The sequence below is a fragment of the Martes martes genome, assembly GCF_963455335.1.
Source record: "Martes martes genome assembly, chromosome: 2".
Classification (NCBI taxonomy): Eukaryota; Metazoa; Chordata; class Mammalia; order Carnivora; family Mustelidae; genus Martes; species Martes martes.
Window position 1 is genome coordinate 44,576,837 of NC_137889.1, and position 14,127 is coordinate 44,590,963.

Genomic DNA, 14,127 nt, shown 5'->3' on the forward strand with positions numbered 1-14,127 from the left:
GTTCTCTGGGGCCCCTTCAAGAATGCACATCAACATGTACACAGTAGCTAGGCTAAGCTTATGAAGGCTCACATCCTGCTCAGCTCCATATGTTAGGTCCTCCAGCATCATTTTAGCCTCCTTAACTCTTACTAATATTCGGTGAAATTGTGTGGATTTTCTGAGTTTCCCAGAAAACTGATTTCTAGTTAGGAACATGCTCAAAACATGAATTGTGTGATTGGCTGCGGGAGTGTTCACCGAAAATCATACATTTTTGAGCACCTCCTTGTTCTCAACAATGGGTCCAGTCCTGCATATCATTCAAAATCCAACTTAGATGCTTTCTTTGTGATAAAATATTTATTTTGCTCCCACTCTGAAGACACTTCTCCTTTTCTAGGCCCGCAGAGCAGTATGTCTGTATTTTTATGATGCTGATTACATTCTGCCTTTTCCATGGTTCTATTTAAGCCTAAGTCTCCTATGCTGCTCAAGGTCCTTAAGTTAGTTGACCTTTACTTATTGATCTTATTTGCTTACAGACCCTTGCTTACTGCCTATTGTGGAAGAAATACTACATGCTTACATACATTTATCTTCCTGGCATACAGGGAGACTCTGTGCTATGTGGTTAGAGGAGGTCCATGTAAGGACCTATTTTATATTTTTATATTTTAGCAAGAGGCTTTCATTGAGGTTAATCAAAAACCTTGTTGTTTAACCCTTAAACTGTCCCTGCTCCCCTTCCCCCAGGGGATTCACTTAAAAACAAGTCCCAGAAACCAGCTCCAGGTAACAAAGTCCAGATACAAGGGTGGGTCAGGCCAGGTGGAGACATCGATCAGTGGGGGGGTTGCATACTGTCTCCCTAGCTACCAAGGAGTATGGACCCCTGCCCTTTGGGAACCTTTTTGGTGCCAATCCTAATCAAGGTGTAATAGGCTGGTTCAAATGTCTACTAGGGTAAATTGTAATTCAATTGGTCACCTAGCATCACTGTGGAGTTTCCTGTGTGTGTTACAATCTCATTGGTCACCTGTGCATGGCCAGGCCCAACCGCATGGCCTTTGCCCTTAAAAGCTAGACTGTGAAACAGAGAAGGGTCGCCCTCTCTTGTAAGAGGTGCGTCCCCGTACGTTCAGTCTGATTCTTGATGCTTGGTGCGAAATAAAGCTTTGCTTGACCTTCGCTTTGTATCAGTCTCGCTCCTTTAATCACGGACCCATTATTGGGGCATAACAGTCCACAAGATTGAGTTTTTTGCCAATGGGATGTGAACAGTAGTGATGTATGCTACATGTATGTTGAGGTCAGCACTCAGAGCCTCTCTGTGATCTCTGTCTCTGCCACAGGGAATTTAGAGCCTCTGAGTCCCCAAAGGCTTAACTACACAACTATCATGTATACATGAAATACATCTGGGGGAAAATTGTGATGTTTGGGAGTTCCACCTGAATCTAAACCTAGTCTTTGCTTGTGTCATACATTTGCTGGAAACCTTCCTTTTCATGAATGGTTTGGGTTCAGAGACAAGAGCATGACAACTGCTTTCAAGATGAAATAAAAAGTATGATTCAGAGTTCAGAATGCCCTACCAAGAGGCTTTCATCTGGAGGCTGTCCTGCTGACGGCCCCTTGTGAGGAGGGTGCATATGAGCTGTGCCAGTAGCCAGAGATAAGTGTGTCTAGCAAGGGCTATAGCACATAGTTTATGGTAGCAATTACTGAACCAGATTTTTAAGTAGCCATGATACCTTCAGTTACGGGCAAAGTTGGGGAGGTCAGCCTAATAAGTGTTTGCATTTTCAGGGCCCTGGGAATCTATAAAAATCACTGGAGTGTATTATTTCACTCCTACTCTGCCTTCTTAGCCTTCTTATCTGATTTAAAACATTCTCAGCACAGGGTGTAAAATTAAACACACATCACCAGCTCATACTAGCACAACAGAGTAAAAGGGGAAAACAAACCTTTTAAGATATAATTGTGAAAGGCAGAGCCCACCACTCTTTCCCATGGATAGAATTCACAGTTCTAGCTATAGAAATTTTTTTTTTAATATATAATTTTTGTTAAATGCTAAAGTAATCTCAATGTACAGAATGTTTGCAAATATATTTAAAATAAATTACTTGAATGAACTATATGGGAGTAAGTTGCTGACTTTGAACCCCATTACCTAAAAATCCTTATTAAAGACATTATTCTAAATAATTATCAAAATCAGGAAACTGACATTGGTACATGGTTACCATTTCTCCTAGGTTTATTGACATATTATTAACATATAAAACTGTGTAACTTTTGGGGCACCTGGGTGGCTCAGTCATTAAGCATCTGCCTTTGTCTCAGGTCATGGTCCCAGGGTGCTGGGATCGAGCCCCACATCGGCTCCCTACTCTGTAGGAAGCCTGCTTCTCCTTCTCCCACTCCTCCTGCTTGTGTTTCCTCTCTCACTGTCTCTCTCTCTGTGTCAAAAAAATAAACAAAATTTAAAAAAAAAACCTGCGTAACTTTAAGGTGTACAATGTAATGTTTTAATACACATATATATTGTGAAATGATTAACACAATGTCAGCTAACACCTCAATCACCTCACACAATTATCATTTGTTGTTGGTGGTGGTAAGAACATTTAAGATCTACTCTCTTAGTAAGTGTCAAGCATACAATAGAGCATTGTTAACTGTAGTCAGGCCCCCAGAACTCATTCTTCTTGTCAGTGGAGCATGATTACCATTTAATCCTCAGACCCCATCAAGTTTCTAACACGGCCCAGTTACAGCCTTCCCAGCAAGAGGATCCAGTCTAGAATCATGTGTATTGCACGTGCACATGTCCCTTTAGTCTCTTCTTACCTAGAACAATTCTTAATCTTTCCTTGACTTGCATGCCCTATACTCTTTCCACGTTTATAGTCCAGTTGTCTTGTAGAATGTCCTTCGATTTGGGTTTGTCTTATGTTTCCTCAAGATTAGATTCAAGAGGGGGCGCCTGGGTGGCTCAGTGGGTTGGGGCCTCTGCCTTCGGCTCGGGTCATGGTCCCAGGGTCCTGGGATCGAGCCCCGCGTCGGGCTCTCTGCTCAGCGGGGAGCCTGCTTCCTCGTCTCTCTCTGACTACTTGTGATCTCTGTCTGTCAAATAAATAAATACAATCTTTAAAAAAAAAAAAAGATTAGATTCAAGAGTATCATGGAAATGAGGCTACAATCTTCTTATCAGATCCTATCATGTGGCACGTGATTTCAATTCCTCCCGTTTTTGGTAAAGTTCGTTTGACCACTTGATTCAGACTGTGTCTGCCAGACACCTTCGCTGTAAAGTTACACTTTCTCTCTTTAAAGTTAGTAAATATATTATGAATAGTTACTTTAAAAATCAGCAAATGTTCTATTTCTCATCAAACATTCATTTCATTCATGTATTCCATTTACGTATGTGTATGTATGTATGTATGTAGGTATGTATCTATCTATCTTCTATTTCATTCAGTGGGTTATAATCGCTGCTTTCATTAATCATCCTGATGCTCAGATTGTCCCAGTTTGGGCTGGTGAGAATCCTTCAAGCTGGTTTGTGTGTGCTTGTGACATGTCATCATTGTCCTTTGAGTATCTCCTTGCTTTATTTTTCAGTATTCCAACTCATCTTGTATATTCTCACTCTAATCCTGGAATCAGCCATTTTTTTCTGGAGAGTTTTGGTTCCTTTTAGTGAAAAATGGTATTTGGAAGTCAAGAAATGGGTATTAGAGGTGCGCACTGGTTTGGGGTGTCATTGCTTCCAGGGTTTCTTTGTGGGCGGGGCTAGGAATACACATACACAGAGTCAGTATCTAAAAACTGCATGTTCACATGGATATTTCATATTCCAAACCAACATCATGGGGTTCATTCTAATGTTTTTTTCCATACTGTAACTCCCATCTTTCTCCAGCAAGGAAACTGGATTCTATTATCCATAATATATCCATAATATATTGCCTACTTGTCTCTCATTATTGCTACCATCTTCTTCCTCACCATGAGTGCCCATTTCACCCAGTGTTGGCTCCAATATCTTGTGTTGGGTCATGCCCCTTTCGGCCTACTCGGGTTCAAATTGGGTTGTCTCAACATAGACACCCTCCTCAATCTACCTGAGTTCAAAATCCCACACCGGCTGCCCCTCATGTGGACTTTTCCTCACTCTGCTTGGGCTCTGACCATACGCTGAGCTGTCCCATGCTGGAACACCGTCCTCACCTCTACAGGCTGAGTCCTGACCCCAGCCACCCCACACAAAGCCCCACCTCACTCTGCTTGAATCTAACATCTCCACAGAGTCATCCCATGTTTGGCCATTCTCCCCATCTTGCTTAGGCTCAGAAATTTCACACTGGGGAGCCTTTCCCGCCTTCTTTGGTCTTGCTTTAGGACAAGTGTTTGAGATGCACAAGAGTAACTGAAGCTGCGGTCTGAGGACAAAGGTGAACTCGTGCACTTCTGCTCTCCCTCTCTTCACAGATGTGGTGATAAGGGAGTTGAAACACTGCATAGAGTCACCATCAGAATGCTCTGAATGGAACACATCCAGTTCCCCAATGAGTAGACCTTAATTTTATTGCTTGTCAGGTGACAAAATGTGCCCGAGAAGATTTATCTGGCTTTTCCACACTCACCAAGGGGGTAGAGCCAGAATTCAGACAAGTCCACTTCCTTGTCTCTGGTGATGAAAGGGACTATAACACATCTCATGGGCCAGCCAGCCAGAAGTGCTTTAATAAATGTCTGTTAAGGGAATGCTCAGGTAGTATTGAGGTCTCCATGAAGAAAACATGAAGTGTAAAGTTGGGGGTGGGTGCTTTTACGAGTTTAGAAAACTTTTAACTCAAGCCCCCCTCAGGGAATTTTCTCTACTTTTCTTCCTGGAATGTAAAGACTGACATTTATTTTAGAAGAAGCTGTTCATACTGCAAAGCGGAGAAGTATTTCTTGAACACCTTCGTGAGAATAATGTTTTATCCAGAATAAGGAAGTAATATTTATTGGACTTTTATGATGTATCTGACCCATTCTAGTGCTTTGCTCCTATCAAGTTAAGTTGGGAGCTGTTATTCTCTATCTAGGGATCTAAGACACAGAGAGTTTAGGTAGTGTCTGAGGTTATAGAACTGGAGAGAATCAGAAGTAGTATTTTAATCTGTGCTGATGGTTCTTGGGCCCAATCCTTGATCATTAAGTTCCGTTAACTTACAGATTTTGCAGCAACTGGTTCTATATTTAGCAAAATGTATTTTTTCATAAAGCTGTTATGACAATTAAGTCAATGGCTATAAAACACTTTTTGAAACATAAAAGTTATACAATTTTATGTTCATATTATTATTTATTGAGTTTTTATATTAAGAGCTCCCCCACTTTAGGTGTTTTTGATAAAGACATTAGAGCATGAATTTCAAATTTTAAGCCAGAAATGAGTGGATCTAGATATTCACTGAATACTATGTACCAAGCATAATAATCAGAAACATGTCTTTTAAAAGCTAATAATCCAAAAAAGGGAGATGAACAAGTGAAGTAGCCATTCAAATGCCCTGTAATAATTACTGAGTTTAAGAGGGTGCTGCAAGGAGGGAAAAGGAAGGGAACATAAAAGATACTCAAGTGGAAGGCTATGAGGTCAGGGTCTTGGCAGCATATCAGTTTCACCTTACATGGTTCAACTGAGTGAACTTTCTGGAAGGGACTTTTTAGTCCCTTTAGAGTTTAGTCCCTTTAGAATTGTGGGCAGGGTATTTCCTGATGTTGAGATGTTGAGGGACCCAGAGTCCACCAAATCATGGGAACTGCTTGAAACTCTAAGCCAAAAAGATCAAGAAAGTACACATGAGCCCATGTTGCTGGAAATACAGCTAGGAGTGCAGCCCTCCAAAGCTGTAGGTATCAGGGATTAGATGCTAAAGCAGGTGTTGGAGAGCAGGGAAGAAATACTCAGATCTACTACTTCTGCTTTCTAATCTCCTATTGGTATCTCCCATCAGCAAAACCCAAAAGTCAACGAAACCGTGAAAGTCAACTGTCAAAGGAACTTATGTAATGTGCTCTCCAGAGGTCAGCTAACCAGGCACAGAGCAGGGTAGAGGTCAGGAAATGGATCTGGGATGCAAACAAGTGGAGATAGCTATCTATCTATCATCTATCTATCTATCTATCTATCTCATGGAGGGCTTCCTGGAAGAGGTGATTCTTTAATTAGATTTGAAGTATAAAGAAGAGTTTTCTAGGCAAAGATGGAAAGGGAAGGAAGAGAAGACATGCCCTGTAGAGAGTTCCTCTGTTTAAGAGCATGACTCTGTAAGTAAACTGCAATATCTTCAAAATGAATGGAATGTGAAGGAAGTGTGAGAAAAACAGAGTGCTAGATGACAAAGGGAAATTCTTAGATTAGTAACATCTATAGCTTTCACTCCAGTCATGTCATATCTTCTCCTCACTATCCTTATTTCTCTGCTTTTAAACTATATCAGATTGCATTTCTAAGAGAAAATAAAATCATCTTGTTCCTTGAAAGGGTCTCAAAAGTATCAACTCCTGGATCAGGCTGGCAACTTCACTAAACCATCCAGAGCAAGTGGCATCTATTTCATAAATGAAAGAGCCTTCCCTGAGTCACTCGGCAGAGGCTGACTAATGGGCACGGTTGTGGAATCTGTGCAGTCACTGACCTTTAAGCTCTCTGCCTGTGGGAGACCTATGCAAAGCCTGGAGGATCAGTGGTGCCACTGTATGGAGCCTGGACTGTCCTGGGCTCCAGGTGTGGCTCAGAAGAAATGACCCCATTGTTTAACCAGTGCCAAGGGCACACGTGATTTTTTGGCTTGGCAGCTCTTTGTGGATCCCAGCACAAGAATCCCAGGCTTCCCTCTTCCACTTGGGGGCTCACACTGTGGCCTGTCCATCTGTGTAGGATGAAGCCCTGGGCAGCAAGGCCAGAAAACAGAACCAGGAAGGTCCCTGTGGGCTTAAATGCCATAAAATGCATTCTTGGTCCAGTTTACTGACCTTTCCCCCAGTGGCTACTAAAAAGTTAATCCTTGAAATTGAATTGCCTGAAAGGACAATGAATAAAAACTGGGAGCTACACATCATTAAGTCCCTGGGGAGAAAATAAAACAGCAACCCTGCCTCAAAAGTAATCTTAAAGGTCAGATATTCTGAATATGTTAACTTTGTCCCTGATGATTAGAATTACAAAATTTTTCCCTAAGGGACCAAAAAAAAAAAAAAAAATTGTCTTAAGGGGTAAAAAAAAGAATAAGATTTTTTTTTTAAATAAAGACACAAAGAATATTATTCAAGGCTTAGAGAGGGAATAAAAGAACGGAAGAAAAGATGAAAGATGAAAAATTGGTATAAGGTAACCTAAAGGAGAGAGAACTAGGACCAGAGCATTTGGAAAAGCAGGCAAGTAGGCAGAGGAAGTACGGAAAGACAAGAGTCCTGCCCATCATTGGAGGGAGGGCCCAGAACTAACCATGTGTAGGGCAGGCATAGTGGTTTGGCCAGAGGAGGATGCAAGGGGCCTTTGCTGGCCCAGGTCATTGTCTGTAAGTCTCTAGCCTCGCAAAAACACCTAGAGTACTTCCCTGCTTCAGCTATGATATCAAAAATCTCTGTTAAAATGGAAATTCCATTGACATTTATAAATAGTTTAATATGAAGTAATGTATCAAAGGCCTTTCAGTCCCCTTTTTGTAACCTGAAGGACATTTTGGAAAGAGGAGACCAGGGTGTCAGAAGAGGTTCAGGGATGGGACATTGGTTGAACATGATTGAAGACTGGAAACCACGGTGGAGTGGGGCCATGGGCCTCTAGATACAGAAATTCCAAGAATAGATTTTACCTACTTCCTCATTTATCTAAGATCAGAAGAGGCTATCACTTATTTATATATTTAGTTCATTTATTTATTGTAGGTCCACCATGAACTGCATAGCAGACTTGCATGTGCTGTGGTGGTCAAGGCAGGGTATAATCCCTGCTGGACCACAGAGAAAGCTCAGAAAATTCTAAGAAGGGCAGAGAACAAATTAGAGCCAGTGCATTAACTATCACTCGTTGATGCACCCAAGAAGAAAATGGGCAGTGTCCTGGCTACAGGTGCAACGTCCCTTGGCACAGTCCTTACTGGCCATAAACAGTGAGTCTAATTGTGGTTTAGGCCAAGACCAGGTATGGTGGGTGGAATAGTGTCTCCCCAAAATTCATGTCCACTGGGAACCATAGAATATGATGTTAACTGAAAAGAGGGTTTTTTGCAGACATAATTAGTTAGAATGAGATAGTGTTCCATTAGAATGAGCTCTAAATTTGATGATTGGTATCTGTAAGAGAAAGGAGAGAGGCTCAGATACAGAGACACAGGGGAGACCCAAGGAAGAAGGCCATGTGATGATGGAGGCAGTGGTGAGAAGGAAACAGCTAGAAACCAAGGAATGCTGAGGATTACCTGCAACCAGCAGAAGCCAAGAGAGAGGCAAGAGACTGTTTCTCCCGGAGTTTCTGAGAAGAACCAACACTGCTGACGTTGTGATCTTGGACTTCCAGCCTTCAGAACTATGACAGAATAAATGTCTGTTGTTTTTAAAACTCCCAGTGTGCAGCCCTCTGTTATGCAAATAATACATCAGTTTCTAGGGCTGCCCTTCTTTCCCCAAGATCGTTCTGGGCGAGCAAGGAGACACAGAGAGAGTGCAGGACCCCACGTAAGAGCTCAAGGCCAATAGACCATCTGAGATCCCAGAGGTTATCTGGGATCTCACAGCAAGAAATCACATGGCAAGTGTGGGGTAGATGCACTGGCTGCCACAGCATTCTTCAGCAATGGAGCAGCTGCTTGGGACGGTCCTGCCTGTCTGTGGCTTGCTTCAGCCACTCTTAAGGGTATCGGGCTCTCAGAATCAATTGATTTCACTGATGTTCATTATCCTCCTTCTTTGCAAAGTCCCTCTCTCCCTCTTTAAAAAAAAGTCTCTCTTTCCACCGTCAGATATTTTGTGTGTTGGTGAGAAACATGGCTATAAACTAGCTAATGGCCTAGAACTTTCCCTAGGCTGGGGTCAGTTTCAGATTTCTTTAGAGGACAGATTTGAGAGAGCAACTAGTTGAGCTTCATTTCATCAGCCACAAAGAAAAATCATGGGAATATGCATCTACCATTTGCCTAAGGTAATGTAAACTATGGAATAGTTGCCCCCCCCCCCGCCCCTTAACAAACAAACAAACAAAAATCTCAGAACTCCTAAGTATACGATGCTACAGAGGTAGAGATGGCCACTGAGAGGCCAGGTCTGGTCACCAGGTGGAGGACAGAAGTCGAATTCCTGGTGGAGCCTGCATTAAATTTTCTTTAGAAGATTCTAAGAACATGAGCTTCTCTGCATTCGAGTCTTTGCCAACCAATGCTGTGGCAGTGAGCTCTCTGAAAGGCACAGGCATAACAGATATGAAACATTTAAGCACTCAAAGGGCACTGGAAAACCTTATTCAAACTTAAGTGACTTCAAATGTGATACCCTGATTATCTACTACAGGGAATTATAAGAAGTAAATGGTAAGGCATATAGGGAAGTTTGGAATAAGGAATTATCCGAAAGCTCCATTAAGCCTGAGAGGGCTTATTAGAGATGCTTCCCAATGCTTGGATTCAAAGATACATTTAACTAGGCTTCTTTGGCTCTTCTTTCTGAGCCTTTACTTGAGCCCTAGAGGTGGGGAGTATTTCATAGCAGGATAGAGTTGTATTTGCTAATTCTTAAGGATTAGTACAAAGAGTATTAATGAGATCTCAATCAGGGCCTGCTGTGGTTATGCGGTCCCAATTTGGATTTTATTGCTTTTTACAATATTTCCTAAGAATCAGGATTCTATCCAGCTTGAAAAAAATATATATGTTCAGTGTCTACTCTAGGGCTGGCAACAGGCTTAATATGTTACCATGAAGACAAGGCTTGGAGAGGTAGACGTTAAATGCAGAAATTTCTACTCAAATAGCACTTCCCTCAGACCTGGGTAAGAAGGGCTATTGCCTGAGACCTGTACCCCAGGGACCTCACACTTTGGAAGGCATTCCTTGAATTGTCTAAGCCCCTCTCTGATGCCTGGGATGAACAGGGTCCATTAGTGCAGTTGAAGCAGAGAATCCAGAGCCCAGACAGGGGTCTCACAAGGTTCTGAATTTCTGTTTCTATGCTTTGTAGCACTCTCAAATCCTTCACATCCTCCCCCCAACATTAGCACACATGGGCACACACACACGCACAGAAAGACACATATATAAGGCCCCTCTTTTTTGTTTTATTGAATTTAAACTTTATTTTATTTTTTCAGTGTTCCAAGACTCATTGTTTATGCACCACACCCATGGTTCATAAACTCCACTCCATGCAGTACATGCCTTCCTTAATACCCATGACAAGACTCACATAACCCCCACCTCCTCCCCTCCAAAACCCTCAGTTTGTTTCTGAGTCCACAGTCTCTCATGATTTGTCTTCTCCTCCGATTTCCCCAATTCACTTTTCCTTTCCTTCTCCTAATATCCTCCGTGTTATTCCTTATGCTCCACAGGTAAGTGAAACCCTTTGATAATTGACTCTCTCTGCTTGACTTATTTCACTCAGCATAATCTCCACCAGTCCCATTCATGTTGATACAAAAGTTGGGTATTCATCCTGATAAGGCCCCTCTTACTATATATGTGTGTGTGTGTGTGTGTGTGTGTGTGTGTATACATGCATATATATATATATATGTATATATACATATACACACACACACACACTATATATATATATATATATATATATATATATATATATATACTGGGTCTCCGTTTCAAGAGGAAAGTCTACTGTGTACATTGCTCCTACCAGCTGGTGTAGTACTTCTTTCACAGAACCAGAAGACAGTGGGATGCCAGATGGTGCTGATCTTGGGTGGCCCTCATTTATTTAATTTCAAATGCAAGATGAGTTCAGTGCTCTGGGCTACCAACAGTCCACCACCAACTCTTCGTTGAGCCATGTGTATGAGTCCATTCATGTTCTGCCCAAGGTTACACTTCCGGTCTATAAGACCAAAGGGTAGTGGGATATGATGGCAATGGAGAATTGCCTACATTTCTCTTCAGCCTGAGTTAGAAACACGACTAGAGATACTCTTATATTTTCATATCCTATGACAATGTGTCCAGACCTACAGGAAAGTAGAAAAATGGGTGCTTGGCTGCTTGATCTGACATGTGATACATAGAAGCAAAAGGTAACTCAGCTTTGGGCCAGTCGGGAAATTTAGCCTTGGGGAGCCCTGAGGGCAAGGACTAGGGCCACCAAAATAGTGCCAAGTGCCAAGGAAAGCAGTGTGGTCTTTGGGAAAGCAAGGTCTTTGGAAAGCAGGATAGCACCCTTGGCTTGGGAGAGCTTAAGTCCTTTATAGATCTCACAAGCAGAAACTGAAAAAACGTGTACTGAAGGTGGGACAAAGAAATGCTGGGACTGGGGTAACTGGTGCATTTTCTAGGCTTAATCTCTTTGACAAAATCATGGCTGGATTAGACATAAAGAGGACTTTGCCTAAAGTGCAGTCTCAGGGAGGTTCTCCTGGAGTAGAATGTGGAAAAGTTTGGAGGCTATTTCAGTTATCAGAATAGAGAATTGTGGCTGGAAGGAGCACTGTCTGTGGTTCTTTTTTAGCACAAGCTGTAGCCAAGAAGGGAAGGCTTTAGACACATGGTACAGTACGTGAAACACCTTACTTGGTTGTAATTATGGAATGAACTGATGTATAAAGAAATGGTTTGTGATCTATAAGTATTTCCTCCACATGAAAGTTATTGTCCTTAGTACTTCTCTACAACTCTCTTCCTCCTTTTAAGTACTTGTTTCAGGGGCGTCTGGGTGGCTCAGTCATTTAAGCATTTAGCCAAAGGCTAGATCATGATCTCTGGGTCCTGGGATTGAGCCCTACATCAGGCTTCCTGCTCAGCAGGGAGTCTGCTTCTCTCTCCCTCTCCTTCTGCCTCTCCCCACTGCTCATTCTCTTTCACTGTCTCAAATAAATAAAATCTTAAAAAAAAAAAAAAACACTTGTTTCAGCTGTGGGATCTCTGGAGCCTCTCCCCAGAGCTTGGTCTCTTCAGCACTGGTGTGTACCTGTCCCGTTTCAGTTAGACAGATCAGTGGAGTTGTTGGCCCTGAGCAATAGCTCAGATGTGAGTCCTTTGATTTCTTCTTTCCTTTAATGTTTTCAAAGATCAGGAAGATTTCCTTCCCCTTGTGAATGCAACTTAGCTGCTAGCAAAGAACACAGAAGCAAGTAGAAGCCAGGACCAATTAGAGCCCAGGCTGACCGGAAGACGAGAGTCCACACGGTGACCTGGGGAATCTCCCACATGTTGGAGATCATGGACTACTGAGAGGGCTGCTCAGGACATTTCTGGGAAACATAAACTGAGGTGAGTGGTCTCTTGGGAGAAGTCAGAAGCTACTCATCAGTATCTGATGCGTCCAGACAACCATGCCCAGGTTCCCCTGACCTTGTGTCAGCCCTTGGACACCATTTACTAACAAATCCCCATACCTTCCCTGAGTGCCAGCAGAGAGAAGACTTCTCATCAGAGCCTACAGAGCCCTTTGGGCTGGGTGAAATGTCAGCCTTGGCACCCTGGAGTGAGAAAGATATTAATTAGCTAGTAGCTTGGGAGGAAAGGCCTCCTGCTCCTTGAAAGGCTGTATGTTATTCCCTCCCACATGTGAGACATATGTGATTCTATAGACCAAAGGTTCAGTATCAAGTCTAGATTCTGGACTCCTTTCAGTTCATGTTTTTTAAAGAGCTAGGATCTCCATGAGCTTCCTTTAGTCTCTGGCACCTGACACAACTTTGCTGTGTTGAACCTGAACTTGGACTTGAGATAAGAGTTCTTTAACTTATGCATCCATAGATAAAATTTATTATTATTTTTCCAAATAATAATAATAATATAAATTATTCTGCACTTCCTACATTTCATATCCTTTGAAAACACCTGCGTCTTCTATCAACTCTTAACTGAAAATTTCACATAATAAAGGAAAAAATTGCATGCCACATATAAGCTGAATCAAGGTATTATACCTACACAAAACATACAATAGAGACAGGGGCCAAGTTAGATATGTGTGTATTGATGGCATGACTTGAATAAATATTTATTCTCCTTCATTTTCAATCCATGTGAAAAGTAGAAGCACTCCTCTGTCCTCTCCCCTCTCAGCAGGTATATACAGTTGGGCCGAGTCCCATCTGGAGGACCTAGTATAGAGTCTGACACTGTGATGTCCTTCCTGTCCTCTTGCATGGACTCCAGTATAGGCTCATGGGGCGGTCTGTGTCAGTAATAGCAGTCAGGAGAGCTGTGGAGGTCAAGGAGGGTGCAGTGCTGTGGGGAAGGAAGAGCAGCACAGATGATGGTGGAGAGAGGAAGCCTGTGGCAGGCTTACTGATGTATCCACTCATTTCCTGCCAAGCTTTCCTAATGCAAAGTAGGCCAGGGGAAAAGGAGCAGGGGCCATAAAAGTTGCTGCTTGTTGGTCAGTACAAATTATTGGAAACACGTGGTTTCCCCATCCCTTCAAATTGCATTCCGTCTGAAAAATTACTATTGCTTTCTCCACTGCTGTTTTATCTAAGTGTCTCTTCAATTCATTTGTTTTTGACTGAAAAGAAAAAAAGTCTTTAGGAAAGTTCAGTAACGTCATACATTTCTATCTATAGCAAAAGCAATATATGAAAAGCCTTTCAAATTGTGCTTATAAAATATTTTCTGCTTTGTTACTTATACGTTCCACTTTGTGGTCCCAGAAATATGTCATCAGCAATTGTTTCCTGAGGTTGGGTATTTTCTACTCTATTAGAGAAAATTCTGTGCATGTTTTCATTACATACATAAAGTCCATTGTCCTATATTAGAACAAAATGCATATGCTTTTTTTTTTGAAAACAGAGAACATCACTCTATTACACTATAGGTGGTGGTGGAAATGGCACAAACCCTCTTGTAAAATAATTTAACTGAAGGTTATCCAGAGCCTTAAAATGTTAATTGGTACTGTTTATAATAA